At 44.8% G+C, this 17,291-nt stretch overlaps 1 protein-coding gene across 2 annotated transcripts in view; it reads right to left on the bottom strand.

The window, feature by feature from the left end:
* Window positions 1–17,291, bottom strand: part of LOC147417809 (uncharacterized) — a 40,292-nt gene that overhangs the window by 6,000 nt on the left and 17,001 nt on the right. The gene's annotated exons all lie outside the window — the stretch shown is intronic.

The raw sequence follows: 17,291 nt of genomic DNA, 5'->3' as shown, positions 1-17,291 counted from the left end.
CATGTTACACCAATATGGCGATCATCCTTTATAGCTCTGCTGAAGGTAACATTTAGAAGAAAAGAGAGCGATCTTAAACCATTATGATCATCATCCATTAAAGCTATATTGAAGGTGACTTTACTTGGTTGGCCTAAATCGTTTTTACAAAAAATGGTCAGCTAATGTGACCGCTTGGCATGATCTAGGCCATTTTTGCTGAGCGGAATCACACGATGAGGACAAATTATCAAAAGCAACATGAGCTGCTCACACATTAAAGGTTGTACTACCCTCGCGTGCCCTTTAAAATCGATAAGCCTACACAACTGCGCCGAAAAGAGAAAATGATGGGCAATGCACTTGCAAAGGAAGGTTGGACCTTCCATCAACTAACGGCAGCCAAAGGAGTGTTGACCATGCAAGCAACGAGACTAGCCCTCAACACCTTGGGATCAATAGCGCATTAACTCTCTCTTTCTCGTTCTTGGCTGCAATTGAGCACGCCATCATTAGATGGAGGGCGCATCCATGTCTACCATTGGCAATAAAGGTAGTGACAGAGGTATCCTTGCTATCATCGATTGCTTGTAGCAATACAACAAGGGCTCATGATTCTATCAGTAGATGTCAACTAGGCTTTTTATCCTTCGTGACCAAGTAAGAATGAAAGGAACTTGAGCATGAAGCTAAGTTGAAAAAAGGTGGAACATCACAAAAGCAATAGTGATGGTAGAGATGGTAGCAAAAGTGAGTGCAAAGACATGATGATGGTAGCAGTAGGCATGATTGACATGATGGGGATTGGGGTAGACATGATGGTCAAAAAAGAAGCTATGCCAGATGGAGAGACCATGGCAAAGAGGATGAGGAATATAGAAGGGATTCTAGCCACGGGCAAGGTGATCAAAGGACTTACAACGAGCATGAAGCTCACAAGGATAGATAGGATGGATGTGCTGGCAATTATGACAATAATGCATGCAAAGACCGAAATAGAAGGGATCGAGATGATAGAAGCCCTAGCTCTTCAAAAGGGCACCAACCACATGAACTTGAGATGTTCAATGTTTCCAAGGTAGGGTTTGTTGCTTTGTGCAACTTACATGCTTTCATGAAGGGTTGTGATCAAGATGTATGGGTTAAGATTGTTTCTATGACTAGGAACACCATTAGACTTTCCATGAGGGATTTCGAGCAAAAGATAGGACAAGATCTTCCATGTATGGGAAAAAAAAAAACTCTTGAGGAATCTAATCCCTCTTATATCAATAAGCCTTCAACAGGTTTGAAAGGGCTTTCATCGTAAGAAGGATGAAAACTGCTCTTCTAAGCGACCACTAAGAGCTAAGCACCTAATAGCATGAGGGGTCTTGGATGCGAGGAATTATCCCAATTATGATGCTGACAAGAAAGAAGCATTTGAGGAGGCAACCACATTTAGCAAACGGTCAAAGCTATCAAATAGGAGCAAAAACAAAGTCTTCCCATTTACGAGCTGAAAGATGAGTTGGTTAGAGCAGTCTATAAGAACCTGGAGCCAATCGACAACAGAATCTTCTACAAACCTGCATCATCATCCGCATCCAGACAACTAGACTATCCAAGGCAAGGCATGGCTCTCTACCATACTTTTGTATAACACAATATGTATGCTCTCTAGTTTGTGCCATTTCCTCTTTGCGTGATGAAAAGTTTAGCTACTTGTTTTCCTACGGAATGGCAGAACAGTACTCTTTGTCTTGCACACTAGTATTCTGTGTCTTGCACACTTGGGGGCGACATGCCTACTCAATGACCAAGTCAATAGTTTTAAGTTAATTTTGGCCTTTCTCTACCCGACCACCTATAATCCGTCTGATTCACAACAACACTTCAATACTGTATCGCATCAACACAGCAATTCAAAAAAAATATCAACAAATTTCTTTGACAAGGCCAACCAAGCAAGACTAGTTAACACTCTCTCAAAGATATTTGTTGTTAGAATAATTATACAATTTCCACCACGAAGGCAACGCCCTTAAGTAAAGGAGCATTTAAAGAATTAGTATTAAACAGGCAAAGAGTCATATGTTTAAAACTCGTCAATTTTAATAGGTGTATTTCCACTCATAGTCAACATCTAATTTTGAAGGCGTACTGAGTACAGAACCTTTTCTAATGACGTAATTTTACGTTCAGAGTGAAGATACTTCAGTCCAACTCCTCAAAACTGCAAGCTAGTCCAATCATTTTTCCTATCTAAAAATCTACCAAGGACGATCGATGGAAGGCATATTTTCCTTAATCACAACCTTTTGTTTTTGCAAAAGATGTGGGACTTAGAACCCTTTTGTATTACATGAAAAAAATTACAACCCCGAAGGCATTACATCAGCCCGTAGGCATACAAGGATAACGGATCTGATAGTGAATATCTCAAGGGTTCTTAAGTCACAACATTTTTTATATACAGTCAAAACATTTTCCAAATTATTCTAGAAGCAGAAAACCAGATCACCACATATGCTTCAATTTACCTAAATGTAGCTTATTCTCTGACAGGTGCATTTCTGTAGGTATATAGGACATCCCCGTAACATTGGAAACAGCTTAAAGAGTAACAAGGACCGAGGCCGATCTCCCCCAATCTCGCCAAAGCAAACTGATGGAAGAGAACCTTAGGACGGGTTATAAGAGAAAAAATGTTACAACTAGTCCCCATAGTATGTGAATTCGAGGTATATTTCAAATAGCAGTCAGAAAGCCAGACTCCCAAGACTACAAATGATCTAATATTTTAAAGGAAAACACCTTGAGTCTTCGTCCGAGCGTACCTTATGTCTGGCAGCAGGTGCAAGGGAGGTCCTCTCCATGATAATCTGTGCTGGTGCCCTACAAGCGACAGAGGGGAGAGGGAGAGTGGCGTACCAGGGTCAGTACGCCCTAGGGTAAAAAGTGAACAGAGGAACCATATCGTCCCAATTCTCATTAGGGACCCTTGGTCAAAAAACTTCCAAGGACAATATATAGGAGGAAAAAGGGAAAACCGATAGTGAGTCCAAAAGAATTCCTATCTCTATGAGAGTGAGTGTGTGTGTGTGTGTGTGTGTGAGTGAAAAACCCTGCGCGACCTCTGCTGCTGTGAGATCTGCACCCTTCACAGCTGCAGGTCCTCCTGCCACCGTGCAACCTGCTTCTCGCTGCAGCCTGCGCCCCTGTGGGTTCATCACCCTCTGCGCAGCAGGTTGTTGAGCGCGTAGTCCTGTACAGCTCTCACCTCTGTTTCTGTGTGTGTGTGTGTGTGTGTGTGTGAAGTAGGTGCGTGTTACGTGTGTGTGGGTGTGTGGGAAGTTGTAGGCTGCGTATCTTCTACCTTCATGCTGAAGAGCCTGCATCAAAGTTTTCTGGCAGCAAGATACGTGCGTGTAAATTCAGTTGATAATTAGTCTGCCAAAGTCTTCAAGTTAGTGACAGTTTTTTGCTCTCGGTGTGCTAGCAATTGTACAGAAGGGAGGTTCCTTGTACAAAACTGTGGGCAAGTGTGCAGAGCTTGATTTTCTTGAATTCTTAGGGTGAATTTTGTACACAATTGTGAGAGAGTATATAAACGCAAGGTTCTCAGTGTATATCATATTCCGGTACGCCTTTTATCAGCTCATACAAACGCACGAAACAGATGGCACCTGATGTCACAAACTGGTGCCGTGGCTGGCCCCGGACACACACACAGCCCCTGAAATGCGCCGACAGCGGAAAAAGCACCAAAAAACGCGATGACATGCTGACGATGCACGCCATATGGATCGCCAAAATTTCCGCTGACATGCTGACATGGCAGTGTACGGATCTTCAGAAATTACGCTGGTTGATTTTGGCAGCTTTTGGATTACAGTTGCTTCTGAGATTAAGAAGCTTTTGAGTTTGAGATTTTGGGGCTCTGCTTTTGGGTATCCCTTGTAAAAATAAATAAGTTTGTTGGGCCCTCGTTACTCAAAGCATCTGGACACAGAGTCTGAGTGTGAGTGCCCGCAGACTCCCTTGTACTTTGCACACAGATTAATATAAAAAGAAATACCCAAAGGGGCGCCAGTCTTTGGGGTCAATACTTGTGGGCACGGAACTACGCTAGGCCGTGTCGTCTTTTGTGAACTGTTTTAAAGTGAATCTATGTTGTGTTGTGGTAGAATCTAGACTTGGGGTGTCCAAGTTTGTTACAGTGGTTCAGAGCGCGGCCGATTTTTCTTCTACCGGGAAATCCAATCCTTTTCTCGCGACACTTATGAATTCCAACAAGAATCAGTCGACTTCTTCTGCATCTATTAATGCCGAAGGAGATCACAAAGAAGATTTTGATGATTTAACAGAGGAAGAGTATAGGCCACCTCGGCCTACTCAATACGAACTTCAAGAGATGGAACGTCGACAGCAGGTTGACGAGTGACAAAGCAGATGATTAAATTTGCGAAAAATCCTCAGTTTGCAAAATTTTTGTCTTAGCAATCCATCGCTGAAGTGCACACCCATTGGCAGAAAGCCAGAGAACCACCCATTAAACCGCCAATCAAGAAACCTCCTCCTCTGAGGATGTTTACAGAGCAAGAGTTACAAGAGGTGGTTCAGACACAGATCAGTCTGCTTTTGGACGTGAACAATCAATCCAAAAAGCAAGTGAAAAAGCACAAGAAGGGAACTGACTACCCTGGTTATTTGGGCCGTCAATCTTCTTTTGCATCTGCAAGAAAGCAGAAGAAGCGTGTACGATTTGAAGGACTATCCAGTTCTTCTTGTTCTTCTTCCAATAGTTCTTGTAGCTCTTCTGACTCAAGCGAGGACAGAAAAGGTAAAAAGTGAAGCAAAAAGCAAAGCTTCGGAAAGGGAAAGAAAAAGGCAAAGAAACCCAGATTTCGCCCAGTTTCTGACAGGTCTACAGAGGAGTCATCCTCTGACAGTTCGGACTCCGATGACCATATGTTTTATGCAAAGAAGAAGCATTTTTAAAGAGCCAACCAATATGACTTCCTCGAAGAAAAAAGCAAGAAAGTAAAAGAATTCAAAGGTGGACAGTCGATTAAATTTGAATCCTTTTTCTGGGTTCTGAATTGCTCCGAGGGCTTTGGCCTTCATTCAGCAATTTGACATAGCCTTCTCTGGAGGGCACTACTCAGAGCACTTCAAGATTAGGAGGGTTACATCTTTCTTCAAAGGAAATGCTCGAACATGGTGGTTCACTCTTCTTCTGAGAAAGGAAGCTCCAATTAAATGCTTGAAATTCAAAAGGCTCTTTATTTCTTCTTGGTTGACTCGGGAGTAAGAACGAGATATATGAACCGCTTGGAATCATCTTCGGATGACCATGGGAGAAGGAACAGATTGAGCAGTTTTGCTGCGGACTCCCTACAGAGATCCAAGACTACTGCCTAGAACAAAAGTCAATTTCTATTCAAGAATTGATGGGTCATGCGAAACGGGGTTTCAAGATACATTCGGGAAATTTGACTTACCCCATTGATGAGATCTTGACTCAGAGAACCCAAAAGACCTCTAATAATGAAAGTAGAAAGAGAAAGAGTTTCCAAGAAAAGAAAGATAAGGATACACGAGCCCGGCTCACTCTTCGAGAGAGGGACAAATACATCAAAGAAGGGAAGTGTTTTGGTTGCGGGGAACATGGGCACGTGTCACAAGACGGGCATCACGTGCCAATAGAAAAGAACAGACTGAACAAACATTTAGCACTTCAATAACAATTTAACTGAGAGAGAGAGAGAGAGAGAGAGAGAGAGAGACGACACATGACACGGAGTGGCGGAATTCCACCCCAGAGAGTATTGGCCCCAAACCTCGGTGCCCCTTTCGGTATTTCTTTATATTACATCATCAAGCAAAAGCCGGTACTACAGACTTTGCACCTTCTCCAGGAAGCATGCCAGAGAATGAGCCCTTAGCACATATTTAAAGGCCCTTTGCCTAAGAAAGGCAGTTTACATGAAAAGCCTTCAAACTCAAAAGCTTCTGGTCCAAAAGCAATGCCAAAAAGCTGCTAGCGTAAATCACGGAATTTTGTACAACTGCCACATCAACAGCCAGCGCAAAACGCGAAAATCCGTACAGCCTGCCACGTCAACATTGTCAGCGTAATTTTCGGAAACTGCCCGTACAACTGCCACATCATCAGTATTGGCGCAAGTCTTTCTTTGTGTGTGCGTGGGGATATATGGATTGTGCATCATGGTAACCAGCTGTGGTTGCTCTCCGAGTCATCCTTGTGGTGGCAACACAGTGTCTCGTATTTGGCAAAGTCATCTCCCTTTGAAGGAACGTGTTTTCTTGTGGCGCTGCTTGGTGGGAGCTCTACCTATTGGTTGTACCTTCCCACTGCCCCAGATGCCTTGCAGCTGAGGAGACCGTGCCACACTTACTATGGCGTTGTCGCCACTCCAGAGCCTTCATTTGGCAAGTGTCGACTGCTCTTCGGCTGTGTTTTCCTTCCGGCTCTTTTCACAAGCGCTTTTGGCTCTTTGGGGTGCTTCAATCACCGCATTCCCAGTTTGCGGTGTTCTTCACCTGGGTTAGATTTTGGACTCTGTGGGCCATCTGGCACCACAAGAACTCCTTAATGTTCCAAGGCACTTATGTTGACCCCTTCCCCTATTTCAAATCATCTCTTGGTCAAGCACTACATTTTGCTTATGACGCTGGAGACATCACTCTTGATGCCTATAGGATTTACTTTGACTGTTTCTAGCTTTCAGAGCCTTATAGTGTTCCGCTCTTTGTATCTCTTTCTTTTCGTGGGTTTTTCCAACAAAAGTAGGTAGGGCAATTTTGCTAAGTTTGTATATAAGCAAACTAGAGCTAGCACTATTTGGCACAAGAGGCAACAGGAGCCAAGCTCAGCAAGCAACTTCTCAGCAAGACCAAGCCTTGGTGGACCTTCCCTCCAAGCAGCAGATTCCCCCATCCTCAGCATTGGCGTTTTGCACCAGCATATCATCGCCATCACCAGCATACCTAGCGTTTGCATCATCAAGGAATCGCCAGCAGATGCTCTCAGCCTAGCGCTAATGAAACCCAGCAGTTAGCGTTTTTGGAAGATCTTCCTAGAGTTTTTGGAACACATAAGCCCAGCGTTTTTGGTCCCATTTCAGCCTTGCAGATCCAGCTTAGCAGTGATTTGCAGCAGTAGAAGAACCGCAAGAACCAGCCCTAAAGTGTAGCAGATTCAGCCCCAGAAAGACCTCAATTTTCAGCCTTGAAGAACCTCAGTTTTCAGCCCTAAACCTGCAGACTTTCAGCGTCAAAGACCCACAGAAACAGCCCCCAAATCAGCATTTTTAGACTCAGTCGCAGATTTCAGCCCATAGCGTTTTTGGACAGCAGTAGAAAGATTGCAGATTTCAACCCTAGTGTCGGTGTCGTCATCCCCGTCGTCGTCCTCAACATAGCCTAGACTTGCATCAGTCTCATACATTCCATTTGTACCAGATTGTGCAATCATAAGTAGACCACTCTCGCCGACAAGAGTGGGGCCTTCGGAGGAGGGTTTTACGTCTCTGGTGTTGTATCTCTCTTCTCTCTCTATCTCTCAATCGCATACACTTGCACGCACGGTGGCCATTCACTTTGTTTGTGATCATAGCATTCTCTCAGTAAGAACGGAAGGCTCTACCTTCCATAAGAACAAAAGGAACCTTGAGCACAGTTCGGAGCACTCATCTTGAGCAAAGCGCAAACATTCATTCCGCTGCACCTAACATTGGTATCAGAGCTTTGGCAGTGTTCTGTATCACTCAAGGAAAGAACCACAAGAATCACAAGATTTTTTTTGCTTGTTGCGGTCGCACGAACCCAAGTTCGCTTGGGCGTGTCGATTCCTAATCGTGTTTTTTGAAGAGTGACAGGAATCCCAAGAAAGAAGGGCTTGTCCAGCCTCCCCTTGTGTCTCTTTTCACTCATTGAGAGCGGACCGTGCACTTAGCGGCCGGCCAATCGACGTGAGGTGGGAAAAAGCAACCTTGGTGTGAGCACAAGGCCTCCAAGGGGTGCGCCCGCAGAAAGGAGTAGAACTCGGATGAAAAGAAGATCCTTCTCAAACACGATTTGCAAGCGAAAGAAAACCTCGAGAAACTCAAGAACCTCAAGACCCTCAAGAACCGCAAGAACCTAAGTTCCTCATGAACTTAAGAACCCAAGACCACAAGAACCCAAGACTTCAGTGGATGGTCATCACTCGAAGCGGAATGGATACTTCGCTTCAAGGTGATGAGCATGAAAGAGGCGAAGAAGAATTTTCCCCACCAGAAGGTTTTTCCGACCCTCCCCCTTCCCAATCTACGACAAGGATTGCACTAACTCCTATGAAGGAGTTGCCGCAGTTGTTTATGGACAAAAAGTTAGACTACGACAAAAGAAGGGCAGCCATAGATCGTGACTACGAAGAAAGATGGGCAGCCATAGATCGTGAATACGATGCAAGAATGGAAGCCATAGACCGTCAGTACGACTTGGAAGAAAAAGAAAGTCAAGCCAAATTTGATCGCGAGAACAAAGCAAGACAAGCAGAATTTGATCGCGAGAACAAAGCCATCAAAGAAAAGAGCGACCAACACATGAAAGAGTTCTTGCGACTCTTTTCTCAAGCTCAGGCACAGATGCAAGAGATTCGGGAAAAGGAGACTCTCTCAATCTCTTCTTCTCCAAAGCATGACACACAAGATTTGCATGATTATGAGAAACATGATGATAATTTGATTGACAATGATAAGCATGATGATTTGGATGATAATGATGAGCATGATGATCAAGATGTGATTTCTCACAAGCATGATGAGTTGCATGAAGATGTCGTGATTGTTCACAAGGATGATGTGTTAGTGGATGTTTTTTCTAGCGAAGCTAACCTCGTTGTAGATTCGATCAATCACGAAGAACCGATCTTGGCTTTCGAGTCGAGGTCCAAAGAACCCCCACAGGACGATTCGATCAATCAGGAAGGATCGATCTTGGCTCTCGAGCCTAGGTCCAAAGAACCCTCACAGGAAGTATTATGTGTTCGCATGATTGATACGCACGCATTGTTCGAGTGTTTCATTCGTGATCGTTTCCTGTATTTTAGTCACTGTCTTTATGTGATCCCTTTTCCTAGGCATGACATATTGTACGTTGAGCACGTTTCACTCATGGATGAGCACGAATGTATGTGGAATTTTCATGAAAAGCTGAAAAGTATGTATGTAAGGAAGTCACATTCCATGTCTCTTCCTTGTCACGACACAGTTGTAGAAAGAGCACATGAAAGTATGAGCACCAAGCATGGGCATTTCCGTTGTGATTTGCCACAGTTGATTGATTTAGATCAGAAAGACAAGTTTCGACCCCATTGTTTGCGTGTGTTTGGTGAACGGTTTGGCACTCCGTCTCTATGTTCATCTACATGGCATGCACAGTTTGTTCGACAGACAAGATTTTTTCCACTCACTTTACATGGAATGGATATGTTCATGTTTTTGTGTTGGAAGTGGTTTCAGGAATTTTCAGCCATGGAGATTCTTGAAGAAGAAAGAAGCATGATTCTAGACGAAGTTGAAGCATCGAAGGAGCCACAAAAGACTTTGTGTCGCTTTCGGCGCGGCCCAAAGAAGCAAGCGTTACAGACCTTATTGAAGTTCAAGTACCGCACAACCCACACATCAGAGTGGGCCGGCGAAGAGTCCCTTCCAAGATGTCGGATGCTATTGGCAATCTCCCTCGACGTCATACAATTCGGTACCAATACCTCACTTTGAAAAGGAGGGGATGTCACGTGACACATCCAACCCTATGTGTCCGTGGACAAGCTACAGCATGATGAGGGTTCAGTCAAGTCCAGTCAGTCTAGATTAGAAGTGATCTGGCACTTTTGTGAGTCTATTCGTAGACCGTGCATGCCCAGTCACTTAGCGTGGATGCATATCCTCTGGTTGCACACAGCATGATCATCAGTATTCCCATCAGAATCCATTAGAATCAGTTAAGGGATTTTTCCAATGCATTTAGCCTATTTTCCCTATTTTTGACATTTTTCACTTATTAATTTAAGTGACTTTCCAACAAAAGTAGGTAGGGCAATTTTGCTAAGTTTGTAAATAAGCAAACTAGAGCTAGCACTATTTGGCACAAGAGGCAACAGGAGCCAAGCTCAGCAGGCAACTTCTCAGCAAGACCAAGCCTTGGTGGATCTTCCCTCCAAGCAGCAGAGTCCCCCATCCTCAGCATTGGCGTTTTGCACCAGCATATCATCGCCGTCACTAGCATACCTAGCGTTTGCATCATCAAGGAATCGCCAGCAGATGCTCTCAGCCTAGCGCTAATGAAACCCAACGGCTAGCGTTTTTGGAACATCTTAGTTATGTCCCGCTTTTACGGGAGAGGGGATCTAGCCCAGATGCCTTCGGGATGGGCGTCCAATGTCCGGGCGGACGTAGTGTGAACCCGGCCAGTGTGGCCGGCCATTATTATAAAAGGGAGGCCAAGGCCTCATTTGCAGTTATCGACCCCCACTCGCAGAGAGCCAGTGGTTAGCCCGCGAGGTTACCTCGAGGAGGTGAGGCCGGGTGGTATGGGACGCCCGGTCTTACAGGTGCACGCCTACATCCTCGGACGCTGGCCCCAGCACAAGGGAGCTGCCGGATGGTGGCTATGGTCGGGTGGTTCGTCCGACGCGCATCCGTAGGTGGTCCGTGTGGCCGGGAGATCCCATCTCCTCGTACGTTTCATGGTATCAGAGCCGGCTTGTGTAGCTAAGTCAGACTTTGTAAATAATTAATTTATTTACGAGAACAGAATCATCTAATTAGTTGTGTGTACACCAGAATAGACCTAGCAGTTCTAAGGCCTCAGGTGAGCCTAAATGCGGGCCACAACACCTCAGAGGGACCTTAGCATAAATTACCCTGAAGCCCTAGTGATTGGGAAATCGGGTCTTCAGAAAGGGGTAAGCAGTAGCCTCAGATTTTAGGCTCAGGAAAAATACGCGCGTCAGTACAAGCACATGAATGAGATGGGGTCCTTAGAACAATGACCCTAAGGCTAATAAAGCTAATAAAGCCTTAGGGTAAGTTTCGTTAAATTAAATTTAACGGTCCGTGCCCGGGCAAGCGGCCGGACAAGTGTGAACAGGTAAAGGCGGTGCAGTGCCAGTGCGGCATTGCGCCGGCAGACCTTTGGTGTTCTCATAAAAGAATCATTGGTAGCATTTGTTAGTTAGTTGCACATTTTTTATTAATGAGCTAGAAGTTTTTAAAGTCAAAAGTTGAATGGTTTTTAAGTTTTTAAAGTAAGTGTGTCAAGTGGCACACTTACCAATGCAAACTAACTCTCTCTCACTCTCACTCTCACCCTCTCCCTCTTCCTAGCGCCCCCTCTCCCTGATGGCTATTTAGGAGCCCCCCCTCCCCCATTTTCAAGGCTGGCAGTGCACCTACCCCCCCAAATGTGAGAGTGCTCTACGCGGTGGAGCCCTCCATTGAAGCTTGAGAGCAGCCCCTTGCGACATATGTGGTAGCCTTGTGCTCCCATTGTCAAGAACAAGGGATCTCACAGTCATAGACACCTTCTGGTGAAGTTTCATCGCGAGAAGCTGCCGTAGATGCTCTCTTAGCAGAGTGCGACTGCTGTAATTCTCTGTTTTCAGCCCCTAATCACCTCGATTAGGGTTGTTTTCAGCACATCAGCCATAGAAATTCTCTTCTCTCTCCTTATCCTAAGTCTACATCAAGTTTGGCGCGATTCCATCGCGAAGAAGACCTCTGTTTCGGCGTAGGGGTGTGCACAGGTAAGAATTTCAGGTTATGTGCAGAAAATTACAGCAAGCATGTGCGTGTGCATTTTGCTTGTTTCTCTTTTGTGTTCGATGCATGAATGAATGAGCATGAAGGCAACACATAACGGAAGATGGACTCTCCTCTGTGAGAGCTTCCGATGAGCTGTTTTGGAAGATAGACTCTCTTTTCGAGAGCTTCCAACCAGTCTCGCAGAAGAGGGGAAATCCCCTAAGCAGAAAGAAAGTGGAAACACTTTCTCAGTCAGTAGTCAAAACAGAACAGAAGAAAGAATAGAGGACGGGCGTATGCCCCGTTCTTGTGCTTGTAATGATTCTCCCTTAGTAATAAAGATATTCTCTTTATGGGGGGGGACCAGCCCATCTTCTGGTCCCCAATGGAGTGTCAAGTTTTCTCTCTCCCTCTAATTCTCTTGAGTATTTGAAGTGCAATTAAACATCAGTTTACGCTTCCGTATTTTTTTTGTGACAGCTTGGCTGCACAAAGGACTGTGTGCACACCTACGGAACAGTTCCGGTCAGAAAACCTCAATTTTGCATAATTTTTAGTGATTAAACTGCTGAAATTACTTACTTTTCTTCTCGAAAGCATGTTTGCATGTGAAATTTGATGTGCTTTTTGCTGATTTTTGATAAAATTCAGCAATTCGGCAGGTGACAGTGTTGAGAATTGATGGACTTTTATTGCTTTTGCTGATTTTCGATGGAAATCAGTGATTTGTTTATTTATCTGCTGACTTTAGACTAAATTCAGCACTTAAAACTTCTAATCTTTCTCTAATTCTTCTCTGTGCTCCTCTTTTGTGTGTAGTACACACAGAGAGAGAGAGAGAGAGAGAGAGAGTACCTCTCTCCTACAGCGCTGCTGTTTTTTTTTTGAGTTGGAGGGAGGAGGCAGCGTGAGGTTCCAACATGGAACCAACGTGGAGTTTTTTTTTTAAGCTTGTTGCGTGCGGGGCACAAGCGTTCGCAAGCCTCCCAATTGCACCAGCGCCCACCCTCTCTCTCCACGCGTTGGCACTTCCTGAGGCCTTCGCTGATTTTTGTTTACGCTGACAGATTTTTTGCCTTGAGTTAAGTTTTAACGCCATCTTTTGTTTAATAAATTGACCCTTTTTTTTAAGGGTGCCCAGGACACTTTAGTTTTTTTTTTAAAGGTATGAAACCTGTCATTTCTTAAAAACTCACTTACAAAGCTTTGTAAGTTACAGAGAATTTCATTTTCCCTCTTCTGCTCCTCTCTCGAGTCTACCCTCTCTCATCTGCTCGCGCTCCCGCCATCACCTGCTCAGGTTCCGACGCTCACGCCGACGCGTAGAGCTCTTCAACCTTCGACTTTTCGCGATCGAAAAGTGCAGAAAAGGCTCAATTTCGTGTGAATTTTCCAGTTTTTCACGCACTTCGCCATGGATTCCTCCAGCTCAAATGTGCAGCGTGACGACGCACCAGGTAACATTCAAATTCCATTCACACATGCTCTCTACACATGGATTACAAGCACTTTCCAAAGCTTCGACCAGCATGTTACCGCTCTGGAAAACGCGAATGCTCAGACGAATCTTCGCCTGGCCTCTCTTGAAGGGGTCGTACAGGGGCTCAGTTCCCGACTTTCTACTCTCGAAAATATGGCTCAGTCGACGACTGCACGTATTTCCGAGGGCGAAACCCATCTCCAGCATTTGCGAACGCAGATTGTTGCTTTTGGGCGTTCACGGGGTGGTCCGACTGCAACAATTCCGTACAAAACTACAAATTTCTCAGGTGAAGAGAAGGAGTGTACGGAATTGGCCATAAATAACTGGATGCACCAGTGGACCACATACTTTGATCTCATGGGGAGCATGATGAACGGAGGATTCAGACGATTCCTCTCTATCTGCGCAACAAGGCGCTTACCTGGTGGCGTGACATGACAGAGAAGCCTATGACGTGGGCTGACTTTTGTGTGAAATTCAAGAGGGATTTAGCCAAAATGGACCCTTTGAAAGCTTACGCCAAACTACAGAGTCTTTCGATGAAAACTCTGTCTTTTGATAAATATACGACAGCTTTCAAAGAGACGCTCACCTTCTGCAAGGTGGACTCTATGCACGCGGTGCACATATATCTGTTGGAATTGCATGAGGACTACCGTTGGGCCTTAATAAAGGATAAAGCCCTGACTGACGTCGAGGATGAAGTGGCCAAGGCCAGAACGTTCCATTTGATAAATGGAGCGAATTATGAGAAGAAAAGAACTGCAGACCATCAATCCGGTGAGGGTGCTTCGAGGAAGCGACCCCGATTCCAGCATAAGTCCAAATCATCGCCGAGATCTTCTCAGAAAAAGAAGAAGGCCAGAAATGCTTCAGTTGCTGATGCAGTGAAGAAGGGGGCTTGCTTCGGATGTGGCCAGACAGGTCACCAAATCAAGGATTGCCCCAAGAAGAAAAAGACGCAGAGACCGCAAGGCCATCCTTCGGTTCAGATTCACGAGATCTCAAGTAACTTTGATGTTGTTCAAGTTGAAATCCATCATTTAGCGCACAGTTCATGCACTAATTGTACTTTTAGCACCAAAGTGTTTGGTAAGCACTATCTTCTCCGTTTCCCCGAGAAGATCGATAGTCACAAAGTGACCGTACTCCTTGATAATGGAAGCTCACACAATTTTGTGGATACAAAATTGGTGCAGAAACTGAACCTGCGGACGCAGGACAGTGACCATGAGTATCGCGTGAAGATGGTTCGTGGCGTGGATACGGATGTATGGAATCGGATGGTTCCAGACTTGTCGCTCGAGCTGGCTGATTACAAAGAGAACCTGGATTTCCACATCATGCGCCTGGACAGAGCAGATGTTATTTTAGGAATTCCATGGTTTTATGATAAACAAGACTCATTGTATATAGACTATGTACATCACTCTCTTGTTTTTGTTAAACAGAACATGCCTCAAGTATCTGTGTCGCTTTGTAATCAGAAGTCTGTAAATAATGGTTTTGCAATACCAGTTGTTACTGCTTTGGAAATGTATAAAGAAATAAAGTTGACTTTTATCAATGTATACCATCTGCTTGGTTTGATTCATTAGTGCTTGGTACTTCTGTCACTGAATTTCGTAAGAATATTTCATGTTCTTCTGTTAAACTTGGGGATTCCGACGAATCCAACCTTATCCGAGAAATCAAAACTGATTTCAAGGATGTTTTTCCTGATGATCTACCTCCTAGCTTGCCGCCTTCGAGAGGAGTAGATCATGGCATTGAGTTGGTGGCTAGTAGTCAGCCCTTCTCAAAGCAACCCTATCGGTTTAGTAAAACCGAGGACGACGAGATTCAACGACAGCTGAAGGATTATCTTGACAGGGGTTTTGTTCGGCCTAGCAAATCCCCGTGGGGAGCGCCAGTGCTACTTTCTCGAAAGAAGGATAACACTATGCGCTTTTGTGTGGATTACAAGGGGTTAAATAAACTCACTGTCAAGAACAAGTATCCGCTCCCGCGCATGGACGATCTGATAGATCGGCTCCATGGAGCGTTGTATTTTACGAAGATAGACCTGCGATCAGGCTATCATCAGATACGGATCAAACTCGAAGACGTTCCTAAGACAGGCTTCCATACGCATTATGGTCACTACGAGTTTTTGTCTTGCCTTTTCGTTTGACCAATGCTCCAGCTACGTTCCAGCAGATGATGAACGATCTGCTGAGACCATTTCTAGGCAACTTCATTGTTGTATTTCTCGATGATATCTTGATCTACAGCCGAAGTTTGTCTGAGCACCTAGTGCATATACACACTGTTTTCGAAGTACTGAGAACTAAGAAGCTTTACGCTAAGGCTTCGAAGTGTGAATTCTTTAAGAAAGAGCTTCTGTATTTGGGTCACATTATTACTCGCGATGGAATTCGCGTCGACCCTAAAAAGTTGGATAAAGTGCGAAATTGGCCCATTCTGAAGAATGTACGCCAAGCAAAATCCTTTTTAGGCTTTATTGGATTCTTTCGCAAATTTATCAAGGATTACTCTAAAGTTCCTGCTCCGCTTACGCAACTTTTGAAAGGAGGGGTGAAAGGGCCGAAAACTTCGGGTCCTCATCGTAAAGGTAATCCCCCTGTTGTCTGGAATGAGCGTCTCGACGAGAGCTTTCGGACACTAAAGCACCTGGTGACTATTGCGCCAATATTGCACATTGTGGATCCTAGCAAACCGTTTGTGGTTGAAACGGATGCTAGTGATTATGCTATTAGTGCGGCGTTATACCAAGAAGGACGTCCTGTTGCGTTTGAAAGTAAGAAGCTTTCTGGCGCCGAGATGCGTTATCCAACGTATGAAAAAGAGCTTTATGTTGTAGTCAACGCCCTAAGGAAATGGCGGCACTACTTGTATGGCTCTACATTTGTTGCATGGACAGATCATCATTCCTTGCGCTATATCTGTGATCAAGGTGATCTCAGAGGCCGGAAGGCTAGATGGGTTGAGCTTATGCAAGAGTTTGACTTTGAGATCCGTTATAGAAAAGGATCCAGCAATCAAGCTGCCGATGCGCTCAGCAGGATTCCTGAGGTCAATGCCTTGTCTATGGCTCAAAACTCGACCGATTTCTATCTCTCTCTCCGAGGGCTATGTCGTTCCGATGGCCATTTTGGCAAGATATGGAACGAGGTCGAGGCAGGGCATGACTCGCATACAGGCTTGGTTGATCCGGAGACCCAAGTGAGTCGTGCTGGAGAGACGAGACAGCGACAATATTCCATTAGAGGTGGACTATTGTTCAGAAATGGTAAAGTCTGCGTGCCGGAAATCGATGAGATTCGACAAAGGATTTTGTGCGAATGCCACGATGTTCCTAGCGCTGGGCACCCAAGCATCCAAAGAACTTTGGCTTTGGTCAAGCGATATTTCTATTGGCCAAGAATGCGCTCTTGAATAGAGAGCTATGTGAAGAGATGCGCTCAATGTCAGGTCAATAAGGCAGAGCGCCTTAGGAAAGTTGGCCTGTTACATCCATTGGAAATCCCAAATGCCAAGTGGCAGAGTATTTCCATGGACTTTATCGTTGGTTTGCCTAATACTAGTCGAGGCAATGACGCTATTTGGGTTGTGGTCGATAGACTCACAAAAATGGCGAAGTTTATACCAACGGAGTCGATTGTAAAAAGCCATGAGTTGGCGGTTTTATTTGTCGATCAGCTTTATAAGTTGTATGGTCTCCCGGAGGATACCGTCAGTGATCGAGATACTAAGTTCACTGGCCGATTTTGGCGAGATGTATTTGCTCATCTTCAGACGAAGTTGAGTATGTCGTCTTCTGACCATCCTGAGTCCGACGGACAAACTGAGAGGATGAATCAGACATTAGAAGACATGTTGAGAGCCTATGTCTCTCACAGGCAATCTGATTGGGAAAGATATCTTCCACAATTAGAGTTTGCCTATAATAGTAGCAAGCATTCTGCTACTGGATTTAGCCCGTTCATGCTGATATATGGATTTGAGCCTAAATCCCCGATTGCTATTGGCTT

The sequence above is a fragment of the Adiantum capillus-veneris genome, chromosome 30 (genome assembly GCF_014529385.1).
Source record: "Adiantum capillus-veneris isolate H3 chromosome 30, ASM1452938v2, whole genome shotgun sequence".
Classification (NCBI taxonomy): domain Eukaryota; kingdom Viridiplantae; phylum Streptophyta; class Polypodiopsida; order Polypodiales; family Pteridaceae; genus Adiantum; species Adiantum capillus-veneris.
This window is presented reverse-complemented; position numbering and strand designations above follow the sequence as displayed.